Below are 13,159 nucleotides of genomic sequence, written 5' to 3'. Positions count from 1 at the left end.
AATTATGAACATGGTTTTTCAGGCTCACAAAATCCAGGTCAAACCAAGCACTGGGCTGCATGAACTTGATCTATTAGAATACACATTAACTCACTTCAGTAACTCCATAGCAACTCTGTGTGTGTGTGTGTGTGTGTGATTTATATTTGAAATAATTAAAGGACTAGAACTCAGATTGTACAGAACAAAATATTTAAAAGGTTCATGAAAGGCAAAGTAGAATAGAGAAAACAAGGCATGAATTAGATACAAGGTTTTTTGTTTTTTGGTTTTTTTCATGTCCTTACATTCCTGCTTTGCATCAATGTTAGAATATTTCACATAGCTAATAATGTTTATCCTTAGATCATCTTTGTCCTGACAGATGGGTCATTGAACAAAAAGACTGCAATCCACAAACCAAATGCTTTGGAGGATCTCCATGAAATTAATGGGATTGCTTCAAAGAAAGTGCTTGGTGGACTGCATCTGGAAAGATTTGAATGAGGTTGCATGAGGGAATCTGAGGCAGAATATTTGGTCTCTAGCAGAGCATGTAACCAAGCTCCCCCTATATGTCCATCACAGCTCTCTTTTTTCTTTCTTTCTCTAATTTCCTTTCTATTGAACAGCATGCATCACAGCAGGCTAGCCTCTTGAATCACTGAGAGCAAAATCCTCAAAACAGCCATTTTCCCCAATCCTGACCAACCCAGAATTTAAGATCAGCTGGAAAGGCTTCACCTGTGGTGCACTTGAGGAATGTGTCCTGCGGAGCTACCACACATGGTAAGGCCTTCTTGGTGCTTTCCACACTGATTCTGGGACTCCCTTCTGGTAAGGTTCAACTGTCCCACTGCAGTGTTGCCATTTATTTATTTATTCCATTTATATCCCACCTTTCTTCCATCGTGGAACTCAACGTGGCTACATGTGGTTCCCAAGTGGTCTCCCCTTCAAGCACTGACCAGACCCAGAGCTTCTTAGCTTCAGCAAGACGGCTGCTTCGTGTGCCTTTAAGCCATGCCCTGAGGCCAGTTAAAGACAGATGGATTTATGGCAGCTTTTGGGATAAGTGCTTTATTGCTCTTTCTGAGGGAGTGTCTTGATGTTTTTATTGCATTTGATTATAGAGTTACCATTTCATGTTGTTTATGTGTTATCCTGTGTTTTATATAGGTTGTAAGCCGCCCTGAGCTCTTTCTGAGAAAGGATGGGGTATAAATCTAATTAATTAATTAATTAATTAATTAATTAAGTCCCATTGAGTTCAACAGGGCTTACTCCCAGGTGAGTGGAGGGAGGGTTGTAGCCTGAGTCACTCCTAGTAGGGAAAGACATCGAATGAAGAGGACCTAATGAACAAGATAAAATGGGCTGGGCAGGGAGACCCACATAGGCCACCTTGAGCTCCTTGTCAGAATGTCTATACCACCCAATAACTGAAGCTCCCTGAGCTGTTCACAAAAATTAAAACCATAAGGCACAGTATAAAATACAAAATATAGAAGCTTAAACCCACAATATAAAAGTACAACCAGAATATAAATGCAATGAACCAACCAACCCGTAGAGGCTGTTGGCTCCAATGTCGGTGGGGCAGTGAATCCACGCAAGGTTTAAGTTGGAACTCTAAAGGAGCTCTCCAAGGTGTGAAGCCGCCCACCTCCGCAGCAACCAACCTACAACATAGGCACGCTTAAGGAATTCAACCTTTGCTAATTCTGGTACACACCGACCTGATGCACACAACAAATGTAATTCACCAACTTCTGCAGTTCCCAAATGTTCCAGCGCAGCCCTGGGCTTGAAAAAATGTATCAAATTGCACTGCTAAAATGTGTATTTTGAGGAGACTACATTTAGAAGAATTGCAGGTCATTCCAACATGAGTGGAATGTTGCCACGAAGAACCTCAACGGCGGGCCTTCTCTGTCGTGGCACCCGCCCTCTGGGAAACCCTCCCTGGTGCAGTTCAGGAGATGGGAAATGTAACATCCTTTAAACACCTCCGGAAAACACTTTTTTTTTCTTTTCTTTTTTTTGCAGAAGCTTTCCCTGAGCTGTAACTAATGCTGTGTTTATATTGGTTTTACATAGTATTTTAAAATGTTTAAAACTTTATATTATGTTTTGATCTGTTGTGAACTGCCCAGAAAGCCTTGGCGATTGGGCAGTATAAAAATGCAACGGAAACAACATTTTATTTTGATAGAATGTTTAAAATACATATTTAAATGCTCGTGAGTGTGTGTGTGTGTGTGTGTGTGTAATTCACATAATAATGTGGAGAGAGGAGAGAGTAGGCTTCTGGGCAAACACATGTGGCAGTGATGCAAACCAGAAATAGACAGCTTCACCCATCCCTAGTAGAATGGAGCAGGGCTAGATCTACACTAAGGCTTTAGAGGTATTGGAGTGCACTGATAACTGCTGGGGCACAATCCACATTCCATATACCATTTTCATGATGTTATTTCCTGCTTTTTATTCCACATTCATAATGATTTGACACAAGGTGTAGATCTGGCCCAGGTCTCTTAACTGCACCTTGTGGCATTGCAACACAGTCCCCACTTTCTGATGTGGGAAAGGGGGTTCAGACTGTAGTTTACAGTGCAATGATTTATTTGATTGATTGATTGCATTTATATCCTGCCTTTTTTCCTCCAAGGAACCCAAGGCGGCGTACATAATCCTCCTCCTCCTCTCCATTTTATCCTCACAACAACAGCCCTGTGAGGTAGGTTGAGCTGAGAGTCTGTGACTGGCCCAAAGTCACACAGTGGGCTTCCATGGCCAAGTGGGGACTAGAACCCGGTTCTCCTGTCTCCCAGTCCAACGCTTTAGCCACTGGCTGTGTGGTGTAGTGATGACTGTGTTGCACTGTGAGTAAATGGAACCCTTCAAATGGCTGTACTGCCAATCTGGCACCTTTCACCAGGACTTAGGAATTTACTTTTTTTTAAAAAAAAAGAGAGAGAGAGAGAGAGAGAGAGGGAGGGAGAGGAGCGATTAGTTTTTTCTCTTCATCTCTCCCTTCTTCGTACTCATTTTTCTTCTGTGTCCGAGATAAGAAAGGACAGGCAGCTTTAATTATCGTTTGGGTGTGAGATGAATATGAGCCAAGAGCTTGCGTGAACTCCTTAAGAGAGTGCCTTCCTCTGATTTTTATTGCCTTGGTTTTTCCACAGCCAGTTTGGTCTGTGACTGGACAGAAAGAAGGACACCTCCTAGAGCCAAAAATAGTTAGCACGGCATTGGTCCTCAGGCTGGCATGCAAGGGCTGAACCCGACTGACCAGCCTTCTCTTGGTGCTGCAAGCAGTTTTCAATGCTAGGACAATGGGGGCATTTTTAATGCATCAGTAATGACCCTTTGGCAAGGGTTGAATGCACATCCCCGAAGAGACTTGAAAATGCTCTTCTTAAGCATCTCTGAGAGCAAACCAAGAGGTAATGGGGGGGGGGGATGAAATGAAATGCATATTCAATTTTTTAGTGGACTAGATTTAGTAGATAGGGTCCCGGAAGAACTATGGAAGAAGTTCGCAACATTGTCCAAGAGGTGGCAACAAAAAACGTCCCAAAGAAAAAGAAAACCAAGAAGGCAAGATGGCTGTCTGCTGAGACACTGGAAGTAGCCCAAGAAAGAAGGAAAGCAAAAGGCAACAGTGATAGGGGGAGATATGCCCAATTAAATGCAAAATTCCAGAGGTTAGCCAGAAGAGATAAGGAATTATTTTTAAACAAGCAATGTGCGGAAGTGGAAGAAGACAATAGAATAGGAAGGACAAGAGACCTCTTCCAGAAAATTAGAAACATCGGAGGTAAATTCCAGGCAAAAATGGGTATGATCAAAAACAAAGATGGCAAGGACCTAACAGAAACAGAAGAGATCAAGAAAAGGTGGCAAGAATATACGGAAGATCTGTATAGGAAGGATAATAATATCGGGGATAACTCAGACGGTGTGGTCAGTGCGTTAGAGCCAGACATCCTGAAGAGTGAGGTTGAATGGGCCTTAAGAAGCATTGCTGATAACAAGGCAGCAGGAGACTATGGTATCCCAGCTGAACTGTTTAAAATATTGCAAGATGATGCTGTCAAGGTGATGCATGCAATATGCCAGCAAATTTGGAAAACGCAAGAATGGCCATCAGACTGGAAAAAATCAACTTATATCCCCATATCAAAAAAGGGAAACACTAAAGAATGTTCAAATTATCGGACAGTGACACTTATTTCACATGCCAGCAAGGTAATGCTCAAGATCCTGCAAGGTAGACTCCAGCAATTCATGGAGTGAGAATTGCCAGATATACAAGCTGGGTTTAGAAAAGGCAGAGGAACTAGAGACCAAATTGCCAATATCCGCTGGATAATGGAGAAAGCCAGGGAGTTCCAGAAAAACATCTATTTCTGTTTTATTGACTATTCTAAAGCCTTTGACTGTGTGGATCATAACAAACTGTGGCAAGTTCTTGGTGGTATGGGGATACCAAGTCATCTTGTCTGCCTCCTGAGGAATCTGTATAACGAACAAGTAGCAACGGTAAGAACAGACCATGGAAAAACAGACTGGTTTAAGATTGGGAAAGGAGTTCGGCAGGGTTGTATACTCTCACCTTACCTATTCAACTTGTATGCAGAACACATCATGCAACGTGCTGGGCTTGACGAATCCAAGGCTGGAGTTAAAATCGCAGGAAGAAACATTAACAATCTCAGATATGCAGATGACACCACTTTGATGGCTGAAAGCGAGGAGGAGCTGAGGAGCCTTATGACAAAGGTGAAAGAAGAAAGTGCAAAAGCTGGGTTGCAGTTAAACCTCAAAAAAACCAAGATTATGGCAACCAGCTTGATTGGTAACTGGCAAATAGAGGGAGAAAACGTGGAGGCAGTGACAGACTTTGTATTTCTGGGCGCAAAGATTACTGCAGACGCTGACTGCAGCCAGGAAATCAGAAGACGTTTACTTCTTGGGAGGAGAGCAATGACAAATCTTGATAAAATAGTTAAGAGCAGAGACACCACACTGACAACAAAGATCCGCATAGTTAAAGCAATGGTATTCCCCGTAGTAACCTATGGCTGCGAGAGCTGGACCATAAGGAAAGCTGAGCGAAGGAAGATAGATGCTTTTGAACTGTGGTGTTGGAGGAAAATTCTGAGAGTGCCTTGGACTGCAAGAAGATCAAACCAGTCCATACTCCAGGAAATAAAGCCAGACTGCTCACTTGAGGGAATGGCATTAAAGGCAAAACTGAAGTACTTTGTGGCCACATAATGAGAAGACAGGATACCCTGGAGAAGAGGCTGATGCTAGGGAAAGTGGAAGGCAAAAGAAAGAGGGGCCGACCAAGGGCAAGATGGATGGATGATATTCTGGAGGTGACAGACTTGACCTTGGGGGAGCTAGGGGTGGCGACAGCCGACAGAAAGCTCTGGCGTGGGCTGGTCCATGAAGTCACGAAGAGTCGGAAACGACTGAATGAATAAACAACAACAAAGAGGACCACATACCTAGTGGTTGCCCGCTGAAAGAACCATCTCTGGATCACAACAAAATGTGACTCTTAATTTGCAGTCCAATGCATACTTGCCTGGGAATAAGTCCCATTGAAGTAAATGCGACTTACTTCTGTGTAGACTCTGTTAACTGTCCTTTCGTAGTATTACACCAAATCCCCCAGCCTTTTTCTAAAACACCCATTTCCTTCCTTCCTTCCTCTCTGCAAAGGAAGAAAGTAATTTACTTAAATTGGGGAGTTTCAATACAAGGCCTTTTCTCTACACCAGTAACTATTCTGTGCTGGAAACAGTTGAAGAATTCACTCCACTCAGGTATATGTTTGTTTCTTTATACATCTATACCACACTTTTCAGAACTCAAAGGACACACAAAGTGGATTATATTATGAAATAATAAAATAAAGTATCACAAAACAAAACCACACAATTATAGCTTCATTCAAAACAAAAGCAATTTAAGGAGAGAGCAGATGGCAACAAGGGAGAGGGCCTTTTCAGTGGTGGCCCCCCAATTATGGAATGATCTCCCTGATGAGGCTTGCTTGGCGCCAACATTGTTATCTTTTTGGCGCCAGGTCAAGACTGCTCTCTTCTCCCAGGCATTTAACAGCATTTAACAACATATGCTAAGTTTGTTTTTTAATGGCCCCCAGAACTGTTGTTTAATGGATAGTGTTGTTTGTTTTTATATTTTTGATGCTTTTAAATTTTGTATACTTTTTAATGTTCATTGTTTTTAACTTTTGTAAACCACCCAGAGAGCTTTGGCTATGGGGCAGTACATAAATAAAATAAAATAATAATAATAAATTTTCTGAAATCTGCAGGTTAAAAAAATGGAATGCTATAACAAAATATCTGAAACTTTTTTATTTTGGGGGGGGCGATGATTCGAGTAAAGGAGGTCAGAGCACTAGAAAAATATGAATGGAGTGGAAAGAGTGGTAGCAGTGAATTCGGGTGCAATTGCATGGTCCCTGGGAAGATGTCTTAAAGGCTGTAGGGTGAAGCGCAATTCCCACTCCACATTTGCAAGCCTCCTCCGTGGGGGGGGGGGGGGAGAAGCACCTTTGCTCCTCCACTGTCAGAGCTTGAGACAATGGAGAGAGAAGAGTTCTGGGTAAGTGTGGGGAGACTTTGCTTCCTGACACATGACCATAACCGGGGAGGGGGGACTACAGCCACCATGGACCTGGCTTAGTTTATTTCCTTGCCATTGCTTGGAATGGAGGGGAAAGTTTGAGAAGGCTGAAAAACGCCAAATGAAAAAGGGAAACACAGCCCCATTAACGTTGTGCCTTGCTGGTGTGAGCTCAGCGCCACCCCCTGCCCCGTTGGATTGCTCCGTCATTTTGCCCTCACTCACAATACTAGGCAAGGCAACAGATCCACAGCCCTGTACTAGTTCCCCAGAGAGAGATCCAACACCCCATTGTGCGTCACCGACTACATCTCCCTCCCTCTCCTTCTGTGTCTCTCTCCCAATTTTAAACTGCAAGCTTTTACTGCTGCCCATAGGCATGCACAGCACATTTCATTAGGGTGAGCACCAAGGTTGTTGGGGAGTTTTAAGGCGAACATTTATTGCATAAAGGACATCATTGTTATTCATTTATTTATTAAACACTGTAGAGACACTGATGCCCTACTCTGTGTTCGGCTTGCTTGACTGCGGCGGGGGGGGGGGGCGTTGCAAGTGAGGGCGGGGAATGAGGAGATGCTCCTCAAGCCCCAGCACTGGTGGGACTTTGTGGTGACACTGGCCAGAGGAGGGGCTTATGAGGCGATATTAGCCTTCAGGGGCCCTCCTCCTGGCCTCTTTGAAGTGCAGCTCCTGGTAAAAAGCCTCCTGTCAGAATGATTCTTTTTCGCTCCTGCTGCCGGGAGCAAAGGTGCTCTCTCAGAGGCAGCAGTTCTTCAACGTGGTGGTGGAGAACCCGAAGGACCATTCCCACTGCATCTGGATCCCCCCTCAATTTGGCACTTATTGCTTGAGACGTTAGGGTATGCCTGGGCACACCTGGCACAACCTTTGCTCACGCCTATGCTGATGCCTCCCTGCCACTCCTCCTCAACAGGAGGGGCATCACTTTCTCTAAGCTCTGAATGGGTATCTCATTCCAAACCACAAAAAAGGTTCCCAAATATCTGGAGACCATCTCCAGGCAGGCCTCAAGCCTCTGCTCTCATTGATGAAACATCAACTGACCATCCTGGACCCTTAAACCATCTAACAAAATTATTGTCTGGCCAGAAGCAGGAGCAGTGTTAAGTGCTGCCCACCAAAGCTGTAAAAATAAAAATAAATATATATATACAGCCGGTCTCCAGTAGCTCCAAGGTGCTAGTTATAGATGCCTCTAAAGGACAAGGCAAGGTCAGGAATGAACAGGTAGCCAACAAAGGAGATAATTATGTGTGTGTGTGCACGCGCATATGCACACACATGCACGCGCATAGCAGCTGGGAACAGTGATACAGAATACATCAGAAAAGAGTAGAAATCTGCAGTCTGAGTGAGGAGACCAGATAAAGTCAAGGTCCTTTTCACATTAAACATTTTCAATTTTTATTGTAATTAAAGTATTTTTAAAATGTTAATGGAATAAATTGAACTCTCCTTCCCCATTCTCTTCCTATTGTGCAATTATGGTATGGGACTATCTTGAAAGGATGCCAAAGGGTAATAGATTAACTCCATAATGAATCAAATTCCCACTGCTCCAGAGTTAGTGAAATACAATAACTGGCCCATCCTCTCACCAGTAATTGCATGATGGTGGGGATTGTTAATATTCAGATTTGAAGCAGTAGAAGTCAGAGCTGTGCATGAAGCTGCTCAACTGAAAGGGAGGACCTCTGAAGTCAAGTTAGAAAAGAACCAGAAGGAATGTGACAGCAAGTAGGAAAGGACTAGTTAGCAAGAGGGGGGGGGGGGCGAACAAAGGCAAAGAATCCAAAACCTGGGGGCCTTTCTCTAGGTCAGTGGACAACGAAAGATGGCTTTACATGGCCAACTCTCTAGAGCAGGAATAGGCATTCCAGGGCCCTCCAGATGTTATGGCCTACAACTCCTATCAACTCCAGCCACCAGAGCTACTGGTCCCAAGGATTATGCGAATGGTAGTCCAAAACATCTGGAGGGCACCCTGTTGCCTACCCCTGATCTAGGAGATCTGTGGTATCTTGAGGCTGGCGGCTCTGATGTCAGTGGGACTATCAACCAGTCAGAACTCTATTATTATTATTATTATTATTATTATTATTATTATTATTATTATTATCTCTTTCTCGCTCATGGTGGTTTTTCTAGTCAAACATGATGGGCTTTGCCAAGTCATGCTGTCTTTTTACAGATTCAGGGATTTCCTGACAATTGAGCATGTTTTAATTATGACTGCTTTCTGGATGTTGGTGTGGATGTATTTTGGTAGGCCCAATTTCTTAAGGTTTTCTGTATGGTTTTTTGATATGATGCCGGTGACTGATGTGACTTAATGGAAAAATTGTGACCTTTTCCTGTTGCCATAGTTCTTTGGCTTCCATGTCCAGTGGTGTATATTTTTATCTCTTTTCCTCTTCCTTTTCAACAACATTTTTGTCATTCAGTATTACTATGTTGATGAGGTATGTGGGTTTTTTTTCTTTTTTGTCTATGACCATTATGTCTGGTCAGATGCAAGGTATTGTTTTGTCAGTATGAATTGTTCTGTCCCAGCATATTTTATGATCTGCATTTTCCAAGATTGTTTCAGGTGAGTATGTATAGTATGATGTAGGTTGTTTGATAAGATTGAATTTGATGGCCGGTTGTTGGTGAATTATTTTTGCAGCTGTATTGTGTCTGTCCATATAATCCATTTCTGCCAGAATTTTACATCTTCCTGTTACATGATTTATTGTTTCTTGAAATTGGTGGCATTTCCTGCATAAGTCTGTTGTTACATTGTTATCTCTTATGATGTATTTTTGGTAGTTCTTGGTTGCTGTAACTTGATCCTGTATAGCTATTAAGGATCCTTCTGTTTCTGGAAATAGCTCACCCTTCCTGAGCCATTCATACGATTGTTCTTTGTTTATTTGTGGGTTCTGTATTATGTTGTAGTGCTTCCCATGGAGTGCTTTTTGCGCCCATTTTTCTTTTTTCTCTGCGGGTGAGAGTGGTCATGTTTGGTCTTCGTTTTGTACTGCTAGGCTGAGTGGGGTGTAGTTTTTTTCTGCTTTTACTATGGTTTTATGAATGGGGGTGTTTTTAGTGTGGAAGAATTCTCTGAGTGATTTTATCTGTTTAATATGGATTGTGTTAATGTCCAGGAGACCTCTTCTGCCTTCTTTCCTGCTGATTGTTATTCTTTCAATGAATGAGTTGGCATGGAGCATGCAGTGTTTTGTGAGTTCGATGTGACTGAGTCTGGTTTTTTTCTTCGAGTTCAGTGTGTGTCCAGTGTCTGATTCCGAATGGGTATTGCATAGGTATTGATGGCTTTGAAAATGTTTTTAGAGTTGAGTTTGGATTTTAGGATTTGTGATAGGTGAGTTTTATATTGCATTCTTAGTTGAGTTTTTACTGTGGAGTGATTGATTTTCATGTTTTGTTGGAATTTGAAGTATTTGTATGTTTCATTTTCTTCCATGTTATGTAGTATTTTATTATTTAGTGTTCCTGCTGTTTCTTCTTCTTTCCATTTTCCTATCCTGAATTATTATTATTATTATTATTATTATTATTATTATTATTTACATTTATATACCACCCCATAGCTGAAGCTGTCTTGGTAGTTTACAAAGATTAAAACACTTAACATTAAAACCAATATACAAAATTTAAAACCATAAAAAGCATAAAAACAGATTAGAATCCAAGGTTCTTCTGACTGAATCCCTAGATGGATTCACTGCACCACTTACATTGGAGCCAGCAGGGCCGGATCTACACTATTCCTTTAAAGCGCTTTATAACAGTTTTATAGCGCTTTAAAGCAGTTAAAGCGCTTTATAACTGTTATAAAGCACTTTAAAGCAGTAGTGTAGATCCGGCCCAGGTTCCACTGGGTATCTTCACCCTTCCTCCTCATGAAAAATGTAGGAAGCTGGAGCACTTTCATATTCAGGAGGGTAATACACGTTTACCACTCCGGACTACTTATTTATTCCTCTTTGTTACATTTCCATCCTTGCAACAAACCTGTGAGATAGGAGAGATTGACCAAGGCTGAATACTGAGCGCCACAGCAGAGTGGGGATTTAAAACTACGTCTACATGAGCCCGGCATCCAACGCTTTGTTCACTGCATCACACTGGCTCTCTCACATGGACTGCATAGAATTACTGTCTGTCTAGGAAATTCATCACGTCAGAATCACAGGCATACTTGCACTTGCCATCACACCAGCCTTTCAGCATACCTTAGGCAAAGGCTGCTCCTATGTCCCTACATGAGATTTGGTGATGAAGCCTTGCTCCAAGTTCCTAGATAACTAGTTGAGGTCAATTGAGTGGGGAGGGGGGGCATAGAAAGGCCTTTTCCATGGCAACCACCCCTTATGGGATGTCCTGCTCAGAGAGGTCTATTAAGAGTTTATTTTCTTTGATCAATATTACCGCCTGTTGTGACTTCATTCCTGTAATGCTTCTATTTTGATGAAGACTGGATTGTTTTAGGGTTTATAATTTGACAGTTGTTGTTGTTCATCATCATCATCAACAACATCATCATCATCATCATCCTTTTTGTGTCTTTGTGCATGTCCAGTCAGTAGCACATTCAATGGGAGTTGCTACTAGTTAAGTATGTTTGTAGGATTGGAGCCTAAAGCTGTAATCCTATGCACATTTGCTAGAGAGGAGACACTAGAGAGGAACACAACAGGCCTGACTTCTGAATAAAGATGCATAGGATTACACTGATAACAAGAATGAATCATTAAAAAGTAGGAATGTGTGAATATACCCATTAGGTAAAGCTAGATGCTAAGGATTCCAAAAGCATGAATACAACAATGTGTGGTACCTATCTCCTTTCTACATCACTTCTAATTTAATACTCCTTTGCACTTGATGAGAGGAGAAAAGTCATGGGTCCAATCCTGCTACCACACTAACTCCATCCTTGGTGATCAAGCTGTTCTACTTCTACTACACAATAGGGATGGACAAATCTGTCGATTTCAGTTTCTCTCCATTTCTCTTTTTTTCCAACCTTTGGTTTGTTCCATACCATATCTGCATCAGTTTGAAACCTTTTAAATGTCTGCATGAACATTCATATGCATTTCCAAATGCATTCCTCTCAATACATGCATTCTTGCACACACTTTGCCTAACATGCACATTTTTTGCAACCGCTTTTTCCTTATATAATGTTTTTTGTATGTTTTCCCCACTAATATACATGTTTCTGTGTGCACGTTTCCCCAAATAGGGGTGTGTGTGTGTGTGTGTGTGTGTGTGTGTGAAGAACTGCATTGCAAAATTCTGAGAAGTGCAAATTCTGGAGGATAATTGCATTCCAGTTCATATACTGATTTGGGAAATGCAAATTTGGGAAGTTCTAATCAAAACGCAAACTGAACAAAATTCTCCCCCATTCTGACTATAGCCAACTTTATAAAGAGTGTGCATGGCTTATGGAGAGTACCAGAAGTAAAACTCTTCAAGGCACAAGGTGGGGACACTGTTTCAGGAGGGATTAAAAGTTGGATCTTACAAGAAATAAAGAAAAAGAAAAACAAGAAAAACAGGCAGCCATGGTGGCTATAAGAAAACATCCCAAACCCATATAGTGTAACACCTTTATTAGACAAACTCAAATGTCACAAAAATGTACAAGGTTTTGAGATCTCCAGGTCTCTTCATCAGACAACACGTTTCAAAAAACAGGTTGGCCAGCAGGCGGGTGAATAGGAAGGGGTGGGGGAAATAGCAAGGAAAATGTGACACACACACACACACACACACACACACACACACACACTACTTTTTGTAACATCTTGCCTGATGAAGAGACCTGGAGGTGTCAAGGGCTTGCACAATTTTTGTTATTTTTATTTATTTATTTATTTGAGTGGCCTAATAGAAGTATTACACTATATGGATTTTGAAAATAAGGAAGTAATCACTGTCAGTGAACCTCTTTGGATCAAAATCACACAAGGGGAAGACAAATGTCTTGCTAGGTTGAGGGAATGTAGTGTGGGCTGGATATTAGCTCTCCAGAGCAGTGGCAGAGGAGGAGGGATGCCTGTCGGGTAATTCTGGTGGGATGACTACTTGGGGACCTGACAAACTGACAAATGCAGCTATTTCCATTTCAAATGGGAAGCTGAGATGAGATCAAACGCATTTCACAGTAATGAATCGGAGCCTCTCCCTGCACACTGAGTCTCACAAACACTCAGCATAATTGAAGTCGCACAGAGCCAAGGCAGAGAACAGGAAATCTGCTCAAGGGGCTTGAAAAAAAGCCAAACAAATAAACAACTGCAGCTAAAGATCACATCATTAATGCACCCTGGAAGAATCCGAAGCAGCGTTGGTCTTGGGGCTGCTCACTTGAAGAGCCCCTGCCAATTTTTGCTACCCTATTGGACGATGGGGCTATATTATATCAGGGATGTCTGCCTCTGTACACCTTGGAATCAGG

Source organism: Elgaria multicarinata, chromosome 9 (assembly GCF_023053635.1).
Source record: "Elgaria multicarinata webbii isolate HBS135686 ecotype San Diego chromosome 9, rElgMul1.1.pri, whole genome shotgun sequence".
Classification (NCBI taxonomy): domain Eukaryota; kingdom Metazoa; phylum Chordata; class Lepidosauria; order Squamata; family Anguidae; genus Elgaria; species Elgaria multicarinata.
The sequence above is the reverse complement of the archived record's forward strand: the minus strand, read 5'-3'. Positions refer to the sequence as shown.